Source organism: Sinohyriopsis cumingii, unplaced genomic scaffold, assembly GCF_028554795.1.
Source record: "Sinohyriopsis cumingii isolate HCF-2022 unplaced genomic scaffold, ASM2855479v2 utg001306l, whole genome shotgun sequence".
NCBI lineage: Eukaryota > Metazoa > Mollusca > Bivalvia > Unionida > Unionidae > Sinohyriopsis > Sinohyriopsis cumingii.
This window is the reverse complement of record NW_028315980.1, coordinates 594,685-616,070: the sequence shown is the minus strand read 5'-3', so window position 1 is coordinate 616,070 and position 21,386 is coordinate 594,685. Positions and strand designations below refer to the sequence as shown.

At 34.8% G+C, this 21,386-nt stretch overlaps 2 long non-coding RNA genes and 1 other non-coding gene across 3 annotated transcripts; all 3 read right to left on the bottom strand.

The window, feature by feature from the left end:
- Nucleotides 1–3,437: 3,437 nt before the first annotated feature.
- Nucleotides 3,438–6,763, bottom strand: LOC149772669 (uncharacterized). The gene is made up of 3 exons (XR_016417623.1): nt 6,674–6,763; nt 4,531–4,776; nt 3,438–3,571 (listed from the first exon to the last, which is right to left on the bottom strand). It is a non-coding gene; the product is annotated as an uncharacterized LOC149772669 (long non-coding RNA).
- Nucleotides 6,764–11,259: 4,496 nt separating this feature from the next.
- On the bottom strand, nt 11,260–11,332 carry Trnal-cag (transfer RNA leucine (anticodon CAG)). Its single transcript has one exon. It is a non-coding gene; the product is annotated as a tRNA-Leu (tRNA).
- Nucleotides 11,333–11,367: 35 nt separating this feature from the next.
- LOC149772667 (uncharacterized) lies at nt 11,368–15,628 on the bottom strand. Its single transcript, XR_016417632.1, has 3 exons — nt 15,544–15,628; nt 12,970–13,266; nt 11,368–11,519 (listed from the first exon to the last, which is right to left on the bottom strand). It is a non-coding gene; the product is annotated as an uncharacterized LOC149772667 (long non-coding RNA).
- Nucleotides 15,629–21,386: the final 5,758 nt, after the last annotated feature.

Here is a 21,386-nt window from a genome sequence, read left to right as displayed (position 1 = left end):
CAAACATTTAACAAACGCGATACGTGGGAATGGGTTAACGAATCTACGACTTAAAAAAATAAACAAATGGGCTGAATCGGTTAAGGATACCGGAGCTACAATAAATGATGTCGCTCTGTTAGAAAAAAAAATCCACAAAAATTCCCAATAATCGTAGCAGCGATAACATGAGAGATTTTACATGATTCGAAACATTATAAAAAGGGGGAGCTCCAATTGAAATTATTGATCATAATACGCATGCGTAGACCACCGCAGTCACAGTATTTCCACGAGATCGAACCGTAAGATTTTACTGCGGAGACATGTTTGATTTTATTCACGAAATAAGTAAAAACGATCCTGTTTCAATATGGCTATTTAAGAGTTCCGATGATGAAAAATATGATCAATTTGTAAGACCAAACGGCGAAATATATCGTAAAGAATCTCTTGAAGAAGAAATGAAAAATCTGGGGCAGAACTTTTCAACAGAGAATACTAAGCAATTACTAAATAATTGTTTTCCATCTGTTGCAGATCACTTTGCAAGAGAGAAAAATTCGTGGAAGCCAACACGATTTGAATTTCTCGAATAAATGCAGCTTAGTTGCTGTGAACACGGACACGGTGGATTGTGGAATACTAAGGATGACCACAACGACGTCATCTCGGTTGATATGGTCGCGTGTTATCCGGGAAGTTTTCTTGGATTGGGGGAGTGTTCTGGGTATATTAAAAGATTTGGACACCCCACAATCGAGATGACAAGAGTATCGATAATGGACCACTACCCGATTTTGATCTAACCGGATTCGCTCGTATTGTCTCATTCGAGTTTGCTAAGGGTCTTCATCCGATCTGTTATGTTTGGTTTGGTAGACACTTTTCAGAAAAACGTTGGGTACCAATAGTTTTTTTTACGATATATGATTGATTGTAAAATATTAATATCGTTGATAAGTGATGCAATTATATCATATCGGAAGCAAACCGAAGTTTGGTTGCCAACACTTGATGATGATAAAACCGCAAAGGATCTCGGTAGAAGAATAATCAGTAAATTTACTCAAGGGGGGGGGGCATATGATCACAAACGACATGATGTTGTTTTGGTTGATGTCAGTGTTGTTGAGGATGCGCTACACGCTGATAAATCCATCCCCGTGGACGTTAGGATACGCAATGACAATTCACTCATCTCAGGGGTTAACCATCTCTGATACTCGAGTCTGGATTGTCGACGATCGTGTCGAGTGGTCAAACTTAGTTTATCTCGCAGTGTCTCGAGTCAGAAGAATATCTCAGCTGCGGAGAATTGTCATAGACGCTACATAACTTATTGATGATGTCCTCGATAAATGTAGGGCCTTGACAAATGTCATGGTGATATAGTAAGAAAAAAATTAGCCGGTTATAAACAAAGTGACAAAAAAACGCGACTTTGATCTAGATGTTGAATTTGTCATAGCGCTGAAGCAGCAGCAGAATAATCACTGTGTGAGCTGTAATTGTGTAATGTTGTGGCAGTACTCGAGTAATAATCCAAGACAATTTACCTTAGATAGAAAAGATAGTAGTAGCGGTCATACACGAGAAAATGTGATGCTGACCTGTCTCGAGTGTAATCGACGTAACAGCGATAGTTAAGTGATCGCGTTGGAAATTGCCGGTCTTCGGGAATTACTTGTAATTGTTCACGTGTAAATCCACTTTGAGGAGCAGTTGAATCTAATCTGTAGATTGCAGGTCTACCCGTGGATCTTACCAATTTTGTGTGTTGTAATACTCCAGACAGGATCAGTTGCTCTTTTTTTACCACCTTCAAGTTCACCGGGTTCATATAAATATCTTACAGTGACAGTACTCAGCACTGGCTGCGCTGACAAATCACGTCGTTGTACTGGTATATGTTTTTTTGTGATCGCGTTAATAGTTTTCATGTTGGTTGTTTCATTATTTAATGCAGCTATCACATTTGGTTATCTTGCAACCCACTCGCGATCTCTTGTATCTTGAATGACTTCCTTCGATAATTGATATCCAAATAACCGCTCAGCAAGTGTTCAATTAAATAGCTCAACAATTGCCTGATCGCGGTGAATTGCAGTATGTCCTTGTCGTATTTTGACAGTATGTTGCTTCATCAGCGATGACACTGCGCCCTGAAATTCTTTGCCAGGATCAACCTCTAACAGCTGTGGCCATCGTAGGCCACCTCGTTGATTAATTCGCTTAAACGCAGAAGCTACTTCAGTTGCTGTCTTTGTTGATAACGGCTCTGCTTCTTTTGCAACATCAACGACAGTTAGCGTGTATTTGTATGTTACTCGACGTGTTCCAGTTTTGATAGCATCATGTGGTAAAAATAAAATATCAGCTTGATGAACTTCATTAGGAACGCTAACATCAAAATGTGCGTAGTTAGGTGGTAGTAGTTAAATTTGCCATATTGCTTGTCGGGCTAACCAAATTGCTGCGGCTGAACGTTCGACACCTTTCCAATATCCTCTTGGGGAATAATAAATCTACTCCATTATTTCAATAATCGGATGATTAATTTCCAGCTTATTAAACTCCGTTTCCCAATACAAGCTTACCCTTCATTGCAGATCTCACCAACCAGCTAGCTAATGATTCTTGAAAGATTTATTTTTTATGGAATTTAGCGCGTGATTTAATTTCACATCTGATATGTTCCTATGCTGCAGATCTTTACTTTTATTAGCTACATCATGAGCATGACACGCTTTATCAATAGCATTTATTGGATATTCACCTGGTTTTGGTTGATCTTGGTTATCAAGTCTGATATCAAGTCGGGTTCTAGGGCCACATTAATTATATCCGGGGAGGTGTTTTTCTCCTGGGTACTTAGCCCACGGAGTTCCTGGTAGTTTGGCTAACTGGGCGGCAATATCACCTCCTCTTTTTTTATATTGTTTGGATTAGAAGTGTTGCGCTCAACTTGTATATATGAGGAATGTCACCTTAAAAAATTTGAAACACACGTCTCTGGTTTATTCATTTACACCATAAACATTAGTTATCCAGACTATGAAACGTTCTCGTATATCAATCGTTTTGCAAGTTTTGACTTGACTTGCAGGGATAACAATATTTCAATATCACAAGCGTAGTCCTCTTTACATATTCGCAAAGGGACGCTATTTCTAAAGATAGTTCTTGTTGTTGTTGTTTCGGGTTGAACACCATTTTCAGACCATACATGGATCCAGGATAACTAATGGAGTATAAACCCGGCAATAACCAACGATCCACGGCAAGATTTTGGCAAGCTTTGTCACATAACTAATCTGGTTGAAGAAGAGATTCGAACCCACGCGAACAGAGGTGAGATGGCATTAATAGGTAAATGCGATAGTTTTAGGCCTCTCGGCCATCTGGGGCCCCTTTAAAGATATCAAGAAAGTTTGTAATAACGACACGAAAACATGTTTGGAAAAGATAAGTCAGGTTTATTTAGAAATATAGTTAATAATGTATTGAAATGGTGCGAAGAAAAGTTGTCTTCATATAGTTTCTATGAGTGTTTTTCATCAGTCGACCCTTGGATGTCTTGTAATCCTCACTGGAAAGAGATTCATTTGAATCTAAAATAAAATTAAAATAGTCTAGGAACGAAAACGCATTCCAGCTGTGTTTTGCATTTCAGAAAGGTAAAGACAATATAACATACTCCGAAAAAGAGAATTTCTTTGTGAAAGCATTGTCAGATAGTATATTGATGAGGTCACACTTTATATCTGGAGTCGTGTATTGGTATATCACATCTATATAACATTGATGGCTGTTATTTAGGTACTATTTGCATGATCAATTACAATGTTAGATTTTGTTTTCAAGCATGATGTGAAGAAACGGTGTTATTTGAAATAATACCTATCTTAACAGTGCTTTGTAAAATAACAACAAAAGTAGGGATGAATGTAAAGCCCAATGAACGAAAAGAGTGAGGACAAATAGAATCAGGAATCTTTATCCTACTTATTTGAATATATTAAGAGATTTAAGAAAATAAAACAACATGCAACCAGTATTTAAACGTTTTGAGAATCATAAAATGAAGACTACTGCTTTGAAAAAAAACCTCCTGATCATTATGAATACTTCAATAAGCAAATTTACGTGCACGGAGCCCAAAATCATGAAGAAATAATTTATGTGCCCTTAAACTGGATAAATATAACTAGTTATTATCATAGTATTGATTTAAAATATGAAATGATTATCGACTGGCTGACAAGTAGTTGGCGAAATAAGGATTCCATAGTCGTTGTGGATTAGAGTGACTCACTCAGAGTTTGTCATTACATGTTTAGATTTTATCAACAGTTTTGTTTCAGTAATTGTATGTTGCGCGAACTCAGCTAACACCTTGCACAGTGTTTGTCCTTTTCTTTCTTTATAAGATTAGTTAACTTTATATTTGGTAACAAAACATTGCATTATTTTTCATCATACCGCCATTATCTTGCATTAAGATTTAGTACGACTGAATTCATATCGATCACTTTTATAAATACTTACCTTATCTACCAGAAAAATCTTCTATACGGATATCCATATCCATATGGGAATCCACCATAGAATCCTGGATAACCGTAACCGTAACCGAACCCGCCATAAGGTTGAAATAGGGCGCCAACCAAACCCAAGCCGAGTCCAAGGCCAAGCAAGCCACCTAGGCCACGAAGTCCCTGAGCCTCATTCTTGTGAACTGACGACATCAGTATCATCGCCAACAGAAGAACAGCTATGGTTGACTTCTTCATTCTGGTAGAGAATATGATTAATAATAATAATCTTATAATAATAATAAATAATAATAATGATGATGATGAAGATAATGACGATGATAATAATGCTGATTAAAGTGTCATTCTCATGGACAGCAAGAAGAACCAGAACATTCTCGTGTAATTAAGATACTGTTGTTATTCTACAGATGATAACCAGAATAACCCAACGTTTCAAGACTTGGCCTACACGATGTTGGAGGAATTTTACATCATTATTCACGCACGTCTAGACATACTCTCTGCCTTTTTATCGAATAGCGTTGGAAAATAAAAATACAACTTAATGACACACACACACACACACACACACACATAGTCCCGCCTGTTTCACATTGGGAGGCGGTTAAATGTTGCAAAAGTAACCAAACAACAGCAACTATAACAAAAACCTAAATCAAAATACGAGGAAATAATTTAGGGGTTTGTGTATAAGACACATTTTGTCTCATCTTTAAATTTTGTTTAAATTTTACTTTGTTTAAAACAAACGATACTTGTACATCCAAAACTGGAATACTTACATGCACATCATCTCTCCTTGTGACGCATTTACAATCATATTAAATTAAAGAGATGTTAGAAGCAGCTTTCTTAACAATATCCCTATATGCAATACGCACGTCAGTTGTTATAAAACATTTACACCTCTTAAATACGTTTCGAAAATGCAGGAATACAAAAAGACTATAATTAGGTAATATGGCGAGCTAAGGAGAAGCGCAGTTATGATGGAAAACAAAAATATCAAAAGTTTTGAAATTAAAATTTGAAAATAAAACTTATCGGTGATATAAATAATTACAAGTAACATAAGAATTTCATGAAAAGATCAAGATGGGGATGATGACAAATTACACAGTTATTGATATCTGGCTATAAAGAAAATCAGAGTTATTCATATCTGGCGATAAAGAAAACCAGAGTTATTGATATTTGGCTATAAAGAAAACCAGAGCTATTGATATCTGGCTATAAAGAAAACCAGAGCTATTGATATCTGGCTATAAAGAAAACCAGAGTTATGACTATCTTGTTTCAACAAGAAATTGGTAAGGGATATTTATTTTAATCCTCTTTCAGACAATGAAGATATGGGATTTTTTAAACTTAAATCTGGAGGTAATATTATTAGCCTTGATGACCTGTAGAAAAAGAGAAGTTTTCATATTGGTTTGGAAAAATTCCAGACATGGAAAAAATTACTACAAGTGTTTGCCTTGAAAATACTTGAAAATATATCATTCTCTATATTCCATTGCAAGCAAATATCGAACATACGGATATCTTTTAGAGCTTGAGCTGTTACAGTCTAATGTAGATAAACATTCTCTGTGTCAATCCCACTGTTGGGGTGTGGATTGGGAACGTGTGTGGGTGGTGTGGGTGGACCCCAACAAGTGCGCAATCTATCTATCTGACCGTATGCCTGTCCCCCCACCCACCCCAAAAAAAAGACTAACAATTGCACAATAAGGTTTGTTCAACATCTTTTATCTTTATTTCAATCTACAATGTTTTCCACGTAATATTTATTGTACTCTTTGATGATATAAACTATTCTTATTTGTGTTCATTTCATTGTAAATCAACGTGATGAAAGCAAAATGCATCAAGTTGATTTTATGTCGATGACAAAGCTAGTAGAGACTAGTAAAAACCTTTTAATGAATTATCCTATCACACAAAGCATTAGCAATAATTCCTGCACTATTTCCTAAATCCTGTGGCGGTCAGTCTATCAACTACACCAGACTTATTCCTGTTTACAACAATCCAGCTGATGAAAATGCCCTGATAAGTTGTAGTCCGAACCATTGCCATTTAGTAAAAGATCGATAAAATTTTCCAAACTGAGTTGAATGGTTACATACCTGGACTGGTCCCAAACTGGCCGAAAGTAGAATAATATACAGAGAAAGTCACCAAAAGTTGTGCGCCTTGCTTTCTGTGGGTTAGAATTGTTTTTGATGCGGACAATTTATATACTGTTTATCAACAAATGATTGATAGCTGTATTCAATCATGATGTTTTTTATGACTCATTGTTCTAGAAAAAGGGAAATTTAATGGTAGCATAACTGATCGGTTTACTGACTACGGTACTTCTCAAGCGCAAAATTAGTACTAATATTGTAAGAAAGAACAAAACATCGAATTTAATATTCTTTTTTCAAATTTAACAAAGTAGGTGAACTTGAACATGATTGACAAGTTTATCTTTGTCTTTTCTTATAAATTGTGAGATATAGTCATGAATCATGTGTTATTAATCATTTCCTGAAAGCAAAATGTTTACTATTTAGAAAGCAACAAGGTAGCTTAATCTCATAGCATGGATTGATTGTTCCAATAGACCGCTCCGATGACCTAGTGGTTAGAGCGTCCGCGTCGGATGCGGGAGGTCGCGGGCTCGAACCCTGGCCGAGTCATATTAAAGGCTTATAAAAAAATGGCACTAACAGCTACCTTGTTTGGCGCCCAGCATTAAGAGGCCAGTGTTATGACTGGTCAGCCTGGTGTCAGGATAATGTGACTGGGTGGGACATAATAGTAGATGTCTGCGGCATGATGCCCCAGTGCCAGACATTACTATAAATTGTCATACTGCAGACATCGTAGCGATATGACTGAAAAGTGTTAAATCCCCACACACACATCTTGTTCCTATGACAATATGTGCAAGACGTGTCAAATTAAAAAAAAGCACGTTTGAACACAATTTCAGTACAGATGAATCAGAAAACAAAATCATAAAAAAGCACTATTTCTCATCATATTTTGGTAAGAACATAATTATTTATCGGAAAACCTTCACGGGTGACAAATATCATGGTTGTTTGCCTTTCAACAAAAGGCGCCTTTGACTACATGCACGTAACGGTATATTAAAGGTCTTGACGTTACTACTACCGGTTTATCAAGATAAAATAAACACTCCGATTATCTCCGAGAAGGATTTTACGAGAAAGCTTGTAACACCATGTAGCCTGTGGAATGTTACAGAAGGCCTAAATAAATTTAATAAACAATACAGAATGCATGTAATAACAGCGACAAGACTTGGCAAACAAATGGTATTATTAACGGTGGCCTATGGCTTTTTATCACTTGCATACTGGAGCGACAAATGAGATCTCTACTATGTTGTAATAGTGACAAGGAAAGCACTAAAACATTAGTCATTAAGTAGACGTGATAGTCAATCAAAATGATATATTCAAAATGTTTTGATAACACGCCCATTCGCGTCTTTTATTAAGTTTCTATACTCAGAATATACGCTGTGTCACGGAAAGTCTCATTTATCGGTAAAATACAAAACCCTCACAATTTGTTGAGAAACGAAAAATTAGTAATAAAACCAAGGGTTTTGAAATTGATCACATGCGGTAGTTGTTGTTGTGGTATAGAATGGTATTTTAAGTATTAATAATTGATAATAAGAATTTTTAATAAGTCAAATAATTTGAAAATACTACATTCTTTTCTGCAGATACGTTGAATGGATAGGCAAAAATAATGATTAAAGAAGTCGGCAAATTCGGGTTGCACAATCTTTTTTTCGCATATAAATAAATACAAAGAGGAATTTCGAAAATTCCCATTTTTGCATTATCACGTTTTCTAGTACTCTAGCCTTCTGGTGCAAATACACCAACGTACGAGTATATCAAATACTAATTTGATATTTACATTCGCAATACGATTTTGGCAAATTGATAAAGAAACTTGACATTCTATCCTACTGTATAAAATCTTACTGAATTAATAAAATACGTCATATATATATATATATATATATATATATATATATATATATATATATATATATATATATATATGTGTGTGTGTGTGTGTGTGTGTGTGTTTCAAGTAAAACTGTACAGCGATTACAATATTCCTTCTATTGAAGGCACTAAAACACTTATATGTTCCTCAGTACATTCTAGACAAACCTATTGTAATTCTCTTCTATCTGGTTCTTTGTCACAGTACCTACTACAGAAATTTCAAAGTTCAAAACACTGCTGCTCAGATCGTTCTTCAAGTACCAAGAACCAAGCGTTCATCGTCCCTGCTCTGTACCCTCAAACAGCTACCAGTTGGCTCCAGAATCAAATACAAAATCTCTTCTCTTTCACGCATTTCGTATATATATTATGATTATTGGTATATTTATAACAAGTACTGTTATTAGTGGCTTTATGATTATTATTATTATTATTATTATTATTATTATTAAGAAAAGCTAGGTCACTTCGCAAACGATAATTTAATTGTTTTGAAAAGTTGGATTTTTTCATCGTAAAATTTCTACTTTTAAGTTATTGAAAAGGAGATCAACTTATGACCTCTCACCATTTTATATTTCTGCAAAAACATGTTTTTGGACTGCTACTTGTCAGTTCCAAATATCACACACACACACACACACACACACACACACACACACACACACACACACACACACATATATATATATATATATATATATATATATATATATATATATATATATACACACACACACACTTGTTTCAGTAATATATTATTGCATTGTATATCGCTGGTTAAATACTTCAAGTGGCTAATGCTTCAGCAAGGAAACACACAGATACCTCATAAAGAGGATGGAAGTGAAAGTAATTGGTGGCCTGCTAATAATTCGCAAGTACGTACGTATATTTTAGATTTGTGTGCATGATAAAAATATTCGTGCATCAGTTTTAATATCTGCAGATTGTATCGAGGTACACTCAACATCGAAATTTACAGGTACTCTAAATTACCGTGCTGATGGGTCGCACAATAATTTATTGTTAATGCAGGCTAATGTAGCTAAAATTTCATTTGTTTCAGCATCTATCATTGTCACATGCCGCACAATCAAAATCGTACAAGAACTTAATTCTTTCATTTGTAAAATACAATACGAGTTGCAGTGCATTATAGACTTTTACAGGACATTCAACAATGTGACTTCTACAAAAAAACGATGTAGAAAAATTCACTGAAACCACTTTGCTCTCTATCGACTTAAAACACTACATTAAAACCATTTTGATGTACATTTTGGTACGTACTTCTTTCGATTTGTTCTCCTACTTGCAATTGTCTATTAGAATTTTGGTTCCAGTTTGGATATGATGTACATAATGGTGATGTTGTTTTGGGAATTAATGCAATTTCTCAGTGTTTGATAGGTTATACATGCAACCAGTATAACTGGTGGAATGTTATGTATATCAATATTATGTATTTAACTTTTGTCCATGATTGTAGCTTGTAAGAGTCATTTGTAAACAATATTACATAGCTAATGTTTGTTTTTCATTGTAGATTATGATAACGATCATTTAAACAGCACGTTTACTTGGATCTGAGTTCAGTTGGAAAACGTCATGCTCAACCTCATCTTTGTCAGATTGTTTGCTAAAGTGTAAGTAAACAGGCCTGACTATGTTTATGAATTTGATAGAAAATTTCCATCGTAAATGACCTAGGTTCAGGACATTTTGTTTTGTCATAAGTCAGGTGACACTCTGTTTATAAGTTTGAAGTCAACACGATTAATTTTAAGTTCAGCTCTAAAATCATTGTTGATTGTGTTCAGTTATAATTTGAAAGCAATAAATTAAAATTTATTCATTGTAATTACAAAGTGCTCAGTGACATTTTGAACTAACTCCTATTTTTGGACTATTGTAAATTCATTCAGGACAGTTTGGATTAAATCACTGTGATATGAAACGATTGTTAGAACATCAGCTCACTAGTTTCAAGGATACTGACACATCAACACATTCAATACTGGAGTACAATCTAAACACTCCATACTTTTGGAATTGTGATGAAAGTTTTAGGAGTATCTCTGATTTAATTCACAATACTGTAAGTTCCTTTAAAATTTTCACTTTGTATTCTGTGGAAATAATTATTTGCTGTATTTTAACAGACTTATTTTTGTTTTGGATTTTTGTAATTAATTTAAGACTATAGAGTCGTAACGGGAGGAAGAACCCGGGAAATCCTGGTACGAACCACCGAACCACAGGAAGCTATTGGCAAGATTTCTAATACACCCACATTGGCTGAGCCCGAGACTCGATTTCACGCGGACAGGGATGAGATGGCGTGATCCGTGAAGGCGAGCACTTAGACCATTTGGTGGTATTCACAGCAATACGGCTTTTAAAAAGAGGGAGTGTGTGTGATTAGGATTTTTAACGTAGCTTTAACAGTAGCTTTAACAGTTTTTCAGTCATATCGCTACGATGTCTGCAGTGTGGCAGTTTATAGTGATGTCTAGCACTGGGGCATCATGCCGCAGACATGTAACATGATGTCCCACCCAGTCACATTATCCTGACACCAGGCCGACCAGTCCTAACGCTAACCTCTTAATGCTGAACGCCTAGCGAGGCAGCTTAAGTACCATTTTTGTAAGTCTTTGTTATGACTCGGCCGGGGATCGAACCCAGGACCTCCCGCTTCTGAGGCGGACGCTCTAACCACTAGGCCACCGGAGCAGTTGCTTTAAAAAGAAACAACACAAAATCATATATAAACATACCTATGGTGAGTTTTATTTCAAACATAGTTAATAATGTATTGAAATCGTGCGAAGAAATGTCTTCATTTTTGTTACGATGCGAGTTTTCTTCAGGCGACCTTTGGATATCCTGTAATCCTCACTAGCAAAGGTTTAATTTGAACCTAAAATTAGAACAAAATGACTTAGGAATGAAAAATAATTCCAGCATATATAATTGATAAAACATTGATAGAAGTTATCTGGCTAAACAATTAACTAAAAGTTAGATTCTGTTTTAACATGCATGGTCTGAAGAATGGGTGTTATTTCAATTGTTTGGAATACTACATATATTAACAGAGCTTTGTAAAATAACAAAGAGAAATAGGGATAAATATAAATCCCTAAGAACGAAAAGAGTGAGAACAGATAGAAAACTGGAATCATGAACCGACTTCTTTGAATTGATGGATATATCTAATTATTCAATATACCAGTATGTGACCAGAATTTTAATTTTTGGGTGTTGCACAAAAAGAACAACATTGCATTGAAAAATGTTCCTGTGCACGATGCAAATTTGACCATGGGAAAGGGTTTTACGTGTCCTCTAGCTGGATAAACACATTCTGTTATTATCACTAATTTTTAAATATGAAATGATTATCCGCAGACAAAAAATAGTGAAAAATAAAGATTCTAGATTCGTTGTGGATTGGAGTTACTCCCTGGGACCTTTGTGCCACAATTTTAGATTTTACCAGCAGTTTTATTTCAATATATTTTCCATCAGATCGCTATTATCTGGTAAACTTGAGCGGTGCCTAGATGTCTAGTGTGTGCCTTCATCTTTTGTAGTAACTGACATAGATTATATGTAATACTTCGAAATGACTGACATAGCTTGCATGTATTACTTTGGAGATAAAAAAACAACTGATTTTTCTTGTCACACTCTTCTTATTAAGCTCTAAAAAATTGAACAAAGTCCAACCATCTCATAACATCTATGGACAATATATCTATCCTACGCGTGAGTTACAATCTTTGCAATGGAATCCGTTATGCATAATAAAAAAGATACTGGTCGCTTTAACCTGTCTCTCTGTCAATATACACTGATTATGGAAAAGCAAAGATTAGAAACCACGACTTAACAAAGTAGAATTCGGAGACTAGCATGTATTAAGTGTCTGCATACATGGACATAAATCATTTTGAATGTCGATATGCAAAACATGCTAAAAAAGAGTTCACACAAAAATTAAATATAGTCCCAGACAATTATTTGTGTTTTATAAAAACACAGAATTGTGTCGCAAGTATTCAAATGCAAATCATTATTTTATTATCAAAATAGTGATTCGCATATGTAAATAAACTCTTCGGTTTTTGACGCAGCAAAGTAATTTATATTACGATTGGAACTTGGACAGTCGAAGATATCCTAATTGTTTGCTTATTTTAAACTCTGTGTCAATTTTAATTTCTTTATTTGTGCTGTTAAAATGTTCTCTGCATAAGAACCACCTGCGTTTGTACAAATTTTAATGGCTTTTCTGAGGGAATGTTCAGTATTCCTTTTCTTAAAAAAAAAAGTCTTGATTTAGTATGACCGAATTAATTTCGTACCTTATCTAGAAGTAAAATCCTCCATATGGATATCCTCCCAAAAATGGATATCCAAAGAATCTTGGATACCCGAAACCGAACCCGCTAAAACCATATCCATAACCTGGAAAGAGGCCGCCTCCAATCAAACCCAAGCCTAGACCAAGGCCAAAGCCACCACCGAAGCCACCAAAGCGACCGAAACGACCGAAGCGTCTAAATCCTCTCTGAGCCTCATTCTGGTGAATAGACGACATCAGCATCATCGCCAGCAGAAGCGCAACTATGACTGACCTCTTCATTCTTGTTGAGAATGTGCTAAATAATAATAATAATAATAGTAATAACAGTAATAACAATAATAATAATAACGATAACAATAATAGTAATAACGACGAAGTTCATGATGATGATAACGATGCTGATTTAAAGAGTCATTATTGTAGACAACAAGAAGAACAACTTGATCGAACTAAGATACGGTTAGGACTCAGCAAATGTTAACTAGAATGACCCAACGTTTGACTCGGTTATACCTAACCTTCCTCAATTGATACATCTGTGTAAAACTGTTCTCATCCCATCATACATCACCCTAGGAGATAAATCTAAGTTTTTCCCCCGACGTGCACATCAACAGATCACTCCAAAAGTATCCTAAATTTTGAAGTATCTAAAGTAAATGGTGTATGATGAATTTCACGATATTACGATTTCGTCCAGACATATGTTTTCTCGAGAAGCACGGGGATAAAACAATAGGTTTCGGGAATTGGATCGCTTTCGGAAAACAGAGAGAGTGACAGGCAAACTGACTGAATAATTTAGACACACACACACACACACACACACACACACACGCACCGGTTCCACTGAAAGGCGGTTAAACGTTCCGAACCAACAAAAGAACATTAAGTACGACAACAACAATGACATTGATAGGAGGTTGTGAATAAAAGAAACGCGGCGTATAAACCCTAAATCTTCTATAAATTTTACTTTGTTTAAAGCAAATGATTGTTGTATTTTCATTATAAAACTGAAATACATACATGCACACCAACTCTCTTCGTGATACACATGCTGTCATATTAAATAAGAAGTGGTTTGAATTAGTTTTCTTATAAATTTTCCTATGTGCAGTACGCACAACGTCAGTTGTTACTGAACTTTCACATCTCTTAAATACTAATACAATAAGAACATATCATTATTACTTATTATACGAGTTAAGTTATGTAGAAGAACATAAGGAACATAGTTTTGAAAATAAAAGTTGGAAATAAAATTATTCAATGATATAAAAACTGTTCCAGGTAAAATAAGATTTTTAATGAAGAGAGCAACATGTGGTAAATGAGGAACTGCATAGATGTTGCTATGCGGCTAGAAAGAAAACTAGAATTAGGAGAGTCCTTCATGTTTCAACATGAAATTTATTGTTATCCCTTTCAAACGACGTAGATATGGAATTGGAATTAAACTTGCAGACAATATGATTAGCTTCGATGCCCTATAAAGAAAGATAAATTTTGATATTGGCTGGAATAATTCCGAGACCTGATTAAAAATAATCTTTAAAATTTTATGTATTGAACAGCCATTACTCTGATGGGTAAAAGTGACATCAGTTGCGTGTCTTGAAAATGCTTGAAAATATCTCATTCTCTATATTTGATGGTCAACAAAAAATGAACAGACTGAATACTTACAAAGCTTGAAGTATTATAATCAGACATGGATAAACAACCTCCGTGTCAACCCCAAACGCGCCCACTACTTTGTGTATGTTCGAGTCTTTCGAAAATATTGAAATCATGAATGTCAAATAAATAGGCAAAGACACAAAAGGACAATTCTTATAACTGAATGTCAAACGAAGAAAAGAGCGCATAAATCGTTATAGTCGGTGCAAATTGCCTTTTATCTATTTTGAAAGAACTGGTTCAAACATTCTAACTGTGCCAAAGAATATATTTATTTATTTATCTGTCTACACATGTATCTGTATGTAAACCACATTTACGATCTATGCCATAATGTAGAATTGATAATTCATAAAGATTGTACTGAATACAATAATGTACTTCGTTATGGTAACGGAACCAAAATTACAAATTTGGCAAACCCTGGGTACATTGCAAACAAATGCAATATAAAGTTTGTTCCATACATTTTTTCTTTGTTTCCGCCTTATGTTTTTCATATAACCTTTTTGAATTCTCTTTATCTATTGTATTAGTTGCTAATGAAATAAACTCCTCATTTTTGCTTCATTATTACTGGTCGATCTGCTTGACATGTCATCGATATAAACCAAACTAATGATGGCAGATGCTTCTATTTCATAATGATGTAAAAGCTTTCAATAAATTATCGGATCATACGAAACATTTGCAGGAATCCCTACATTATTTTCTTAAATCGACAGAAGGTCTATGGATAAGCTATACCAGAACTTTACCGGACTAAAACAATCCAGCTGATGAAACGCCGATGAAAATGTTTTGATTACTTGTGGTCCGATTTAATTGCCATTTAGTACAAATTAGAAACAATACTCCAAACTGAGTTGGACGGTTACAGGTTACATACCTGAATTTGTACCCAGTCTGGCCCAAAGGAAAATATTATCAACAAACGACCACCTAAAGTCGCTGCACCTTGCTCTCTGTGGGTTAGAATTGTCTTTTTATGTGACAATTTATATACTGTTTAACAACAAATGATTGATAGATAGATTCAGTCCTGATTTTTTAGGACTGCCTTTTTCTAGTAAAAGGGAAATTGATTCGTATCAAAACTACTCTGTTAATTGACTATGTCACCTCACCGCAAATTTTGGAAGAAGCAATAACACAGCTGGTGATAACATAAACATAAATAGTATTAATGCTAGTATGTTGTTGCGTACGTGTGTGAGTGTCTGTGTGGATTATCGTTTCAGTACAGATGAATTAGAAAACAAAATGATTTGACGAAATCGAAACTATTTCTTATCATATGTTTGAATAAAAATAAACCCCCTTCCCGATAAAAAAAATTCATGTTTGTTTGCCTTTCAACAAAAGTTGCACTTGACTGCTATTTTTTAATGACATAAGAAAGGTAATGAAGATTATCCTACCAGTTTATCAAAGTACAAAAGAACCCTCCGATTATCTTCCAGAAGGATACAAATACAGCTGGTAACATATTAAATAAGAAACGGTAAAAATATATATTTACCAGTGGAAAGCTAAAAAGACCTTAAGCTCCTTTGAATGTTTCATTTTAATAAACCATATAGAATTCAGATAATTAAAAGACTTGGCAGATGAATGGTCTTGATATAGGTGACATGTAATCAAATAGATCACAAAACCATTCATTTGGTAAATATAAATATATGAATGAACGTATATAGGTATGCATTATTCACACTGTAAACTATAATTGTAATGTTTATCTCTTAGTAAATAAATCCACTGATTAATGTTAATTGTTATATTAATTCAAATTCATTCCAAATGAAAGTGCTAGGTCATTGTGAAGCTAACATTATTTGCTACCGCCTTGTGACTCTAACTACAATTAGCTAAGTCATCATGATGCATCTCTACGAACTATCCCATTCCATATCATTTAATAGCATATTTTTGATTCTGCGCACTATGAGATTCAGTCCATGTTAATAAATTTTAATCAAACACGAATAAGCTCGACAGATCCATTGAATTTATCCAATTTGTAAGAGATTGACGAAATTCCTTCTGCTGATGTAAATAGATTCGACAGATTTATATTCCAGTATTCAGAAAATTAATTACCGTTTATATTACTGTCTACAACGCAAGTTAATATAGGAGTAAAGTACTACTTAAATACAGTAAGTCAAGTTTTAAATAGCATACGATGGTCAGTGGGGATGAGATACTTTTAAAACATATTTGTATTTTTATGGGGCTTTTTTGGAGTAAAAGAGGGGGCGGTGGTTACAGAGGGAAACATCATAAAGGAGGTTGGAATTTAAATGAAGTGGTGGTTTGGGAATCATACACAAACGTGTACATACATTGTAGATTTATGGGCATAATTAATAATTACGCATCAATTTTAAAATGTGTACTTAGCCTTTCACAACATATATGCACTTTAATTGCCCATCTTTGATGGGTTGCACAATAATTTAGTTACAACAAAACAATTATCCAAAAGAAAAAGAATACATGAGTAGCTATGAACGAATGAAATAGCAGCTATATCAATATCATAAAAGCTTGATTCCAGATTACACGATTCAAATATATGAAATAAGATATAGTAGTATGTTCAGAAGGTAACGTAGGTATGTCACATACGTTTTCAGTCGAAACCTTTGTGTAGCTTGGAAAATTAAAAGATAAAAGAAAAGAAATAATTAATGGAATAATTCAGAGTTTAGGAAATTTTGAAGAAGAAAACTTATTATACACTGATATGATTATATATAAAAACCTCTACAATAAAACAATAAACTACATATTATATGCAATTGAATTAAGAAGAAAACACGTATGGATACAAGATACATAACTTCATGCTAAGGCTTAAGAAAAAAAATAAGCAACACACTCGCTCGAATCAGATTCACTGATTGTACAAGAAACACATATAACCCAAAAGAGAAAATATGCCAAGGCATAAGAAAAGAACAAGCAAAACACTCGCTCTAGCAACTCAACTAATAATAGATAAAATGCTACAAGTTTTCAATCACGTCCGCGTGATTAAAAATTTCAATCCCTTTCACATGTAAAAAGCGTCAAGATGCTTTCAGAAAGATAAACTATACCCAAAAGGATGTTTTCCATCACGTCAGTGTGATGGAAGATTTCAATCCGTTTTTGTACATGAGGTGCCAAGGTACCGAATGATATAACCATATATGAAAAACATAATAAATAAAAAGACATTTAATTCAAATTGACTAAAAGCTCTCACCAGGATGTTTCCAGTACAAATATGTAACGGAAGATTTAAATCCTATCAATTAAATAAAGTGCCAAGGCACAAAATATTATGAACTTATAAGACACATAAACAACAAAATAATTTCATGCCATGGCATAAGTACAAACAAACAAACACGCACTCAGAAGAAAACCCCCAAAAAACAATGCATACTAGACTCATTATTTATTTTATATTTTTGGAAGTAAAGGCAAAGCTTTTCAAAAACGATAAGACTTAGATAAGAAACAAAACTGTAAATAATTTGATCTAGATAATGCCGTCCATACAAACAAACGGGATCATTTTACAACATATACAGCACCAACAACACACACTGGACAATCTGACTCTGGCAGAGTCACTATCAAGTAACTGTATGATTATCAAATGGGGAAGAAAGCAACCTCAGGGCTATTATAACCCTAGAGGGGACTAGTACTCTCCTAAAGTTCAAGTGCGGAATATGGAAATCAGGCCCACTGCCAGCCCAGGCAAAGGGAAGAAAGTACATTTTTCCAAACTCTAATGGGATAAACAAACTTAAAATATTTGACGAACAAAACAAAGAGTAACCCTGCTAAATTCAATTTATTATTTTTATTATTTTTGAAAACACAATTATTTATAACTCAGTGGTGGGTGGACAGGGAAACCCATAGCATACAACACTATTTGGAAAACAACAGGGTGCCACTTCTAAGTCCTAACCAACTATATATGTTGGGATGGGGCTAAGAGGTGTCAACACCGAAATCAAATCTAAACACTACACTAATTACACCTGTAGACTGATATTAAAACAATAACTATACTAGAAAAAGAATTAGGATACCAGTTCAATTATCTCTTTATATACATCATGTAGCTTATTTCACAATACCTGATCTATGTCAAAATGCAACCCACCTGACCCATGTTGCAATACTCAACCATCCAATCAGAGAATTACCCTCAACTTTAAAATAGGTTCATTATTAAGGCTAATTCTAACACTAGTAAATACCTATTTATAGTTCAAGCTGCAAATAGAATTTACAGTCATGGACCAAATGTCAAGTACTCAATAGGATATAAAGAACAGCGTATACAGAAAATGTGCCACAGTGTAAATTGTGCTTGCATCACAACAACTGATGGCAGAATGATTATTCGTTTGAAAGTAAGACTTTTGAAATAAATAGTTATTAGTCTAGAGCAGAGGTGGGCAAACTGTCCAGTGCAAGTGCCGCATACACAAATTTACACCTTGTCGCGGGCCGCATAGTTCATTAAGTAAAATAATTAATATTTGAAATAGCAAAAACAAAAGATTTTAATAAATAACATTATAATTAATTTTCAGTTGTTAATATGTTGTTAATATTTGAAAACTTAAACTTAAACTTCAAAAGAAGCACATTTGATAAACAGAGTAACATAAAAAGAGTCAGTGCGAATGATGACTTGTTCCTAGGCCGCATGAAAACCCTTGACGGGCCTCATGCGGCCCGCATGCCGTAGTTTGCCCACCCCTGGTCTAGAGTATACTTTTAGAGATCCGAGATCCGATTAGTAAGGTGCATAATACTATCCATTGCACAACCACAACAAGCACATGTATTAAACAATTTTGTTGAGATGGAATGTCCTGAAACCCTTTTAAAACTTGGCAAGGCAGAGCCTGTTTCCAAAGCCTTTAACTTGATTGAAATTATCGTTCTAGTGACGTCATGGAGTAGTTTGAAGTCGTTGGCGCCGCTCATGTCTTTGGTACGTACCGCATGGAATTGAACCGCCGGTTAATATTAGGTGACTATGAATTATGCCAGATTTGAATGGTAAAATCAACTAAACATGTGCAGCCACCATTCACGTGACCCTGCAACCCTACTACGCCGAATAGATTTTCATTCGCATCCGAATTGATGAGGATGAGTGGTCTGTTGTAAACAATTATGACCAGTTGAAGATAGAAATCAGCAATGGCGAAAAATTTAGTTGAAAATTTGCATGGTACATACCCTGGACTTCTTACAGGTACGGACATGTTTTACTACGAACATCAATACCCGGATAGGCGACTTGAAGTGCGTTCCGCATCGTGCATTGGGACAATACTTTTAAAAAAGTTTTATTGGCCAAGGTCTTATAGGGATCATCCACCTAAAATAGTCCACGAGACAGGTGCAACCATCAACGACGTGGCCGATGAGGAAACAATTCTCAACCGTGCAATTACTATGAAGGACATTAGTGATAGTACAGTATAAAACTACTGCTCGAGGTGGCAGGGATACTGTAAACACTATCAGAGAAATCTTTGGCACCGCGGCCCGGTATTATTGTCATTAGGATAGCAGTCTCATGCATCGCCGTTCTCAGCTCTCACTTTAGCACCATCAAACATCGGAACGTACTCTGGAACAGCGTTATACAGTGTACCCGTTGCTCAATAGCAAACAAACCAGATAGCCGCCAGATTCACTACAAAACTACTAACGCCTAGTGATGTTTTGTCGGTATCGTCGTCTTCCGCTTCATTTGAGACCTGCAGTTTTTACTAGGTGCTGGTTTGTTCTTTGATACATCATGCTCAAGCTGATCAAAGCTGAAGTTGTACGCTTGTCGATGTGCTGGTACTGTTACAATTATCAGCGGCATCCTTATCGAATTAACATCGAAGTTGGTATAATCATAATCGGCATTATCTAGATCAAATTATTTACAGTTTTGTTTCTTATCTAAGTCTTATCGTTTTTGAAAAGCTTTGCCTTTACTTCCAAAAATATAAAATAAATAATGAGTCTAGTATGCATTGTTTTTTGGGGGTTTTCTTCTGAGTGCGTGTTTGTTTGTTTGTACTTATGCCGTGGCATGAAATTATTTTGTTGTTTATGTGTCTTATAAGTTCATAGTATTTTGTGCCTTGGCACTTTATTTAATTGATAGGATTTAAATCTTCCGTTACATATTTGTACTGGAAACATCCTGGTGAGAGCTTTTAGTCAATTTGAATTAAACGTCATTTTATTTATTATGTTTTTCATATATGGTTATATCATTCGGTACCTTGGCACCTCATGTACAAAAACGGATTGAAATCTTCCATCACACTGACGTGATGGAAAACATCCTTTTGGGTATAGTTTGTCTTTCTGAAAGCATCTTGACGCTTTTTACATGTGAAAGGGATTGAAATTTTTAATCACGCGGACGTGATTGAAAACTTGTAGCATTTTATCTATTATTAGTTGAGTTGCTAGAGTGAGTGTTTTGCTTGTTCTTTTCTTATGCCTTGGCATATTTTCTCTTTTGGGTTATACGTCTTTCTTGTACAATCAGTGAATCTGATTCGAGCGAGTGTGTTGCTTATTTTTTTTCTTATGCCTTAACATGAAGTTATGTATTTTGTATCCATACGTGTTTTCTTCTTAATTCAATTGCATATAATATGTAGTTTATTGTTTTATTGTAGAGGTTTTTAT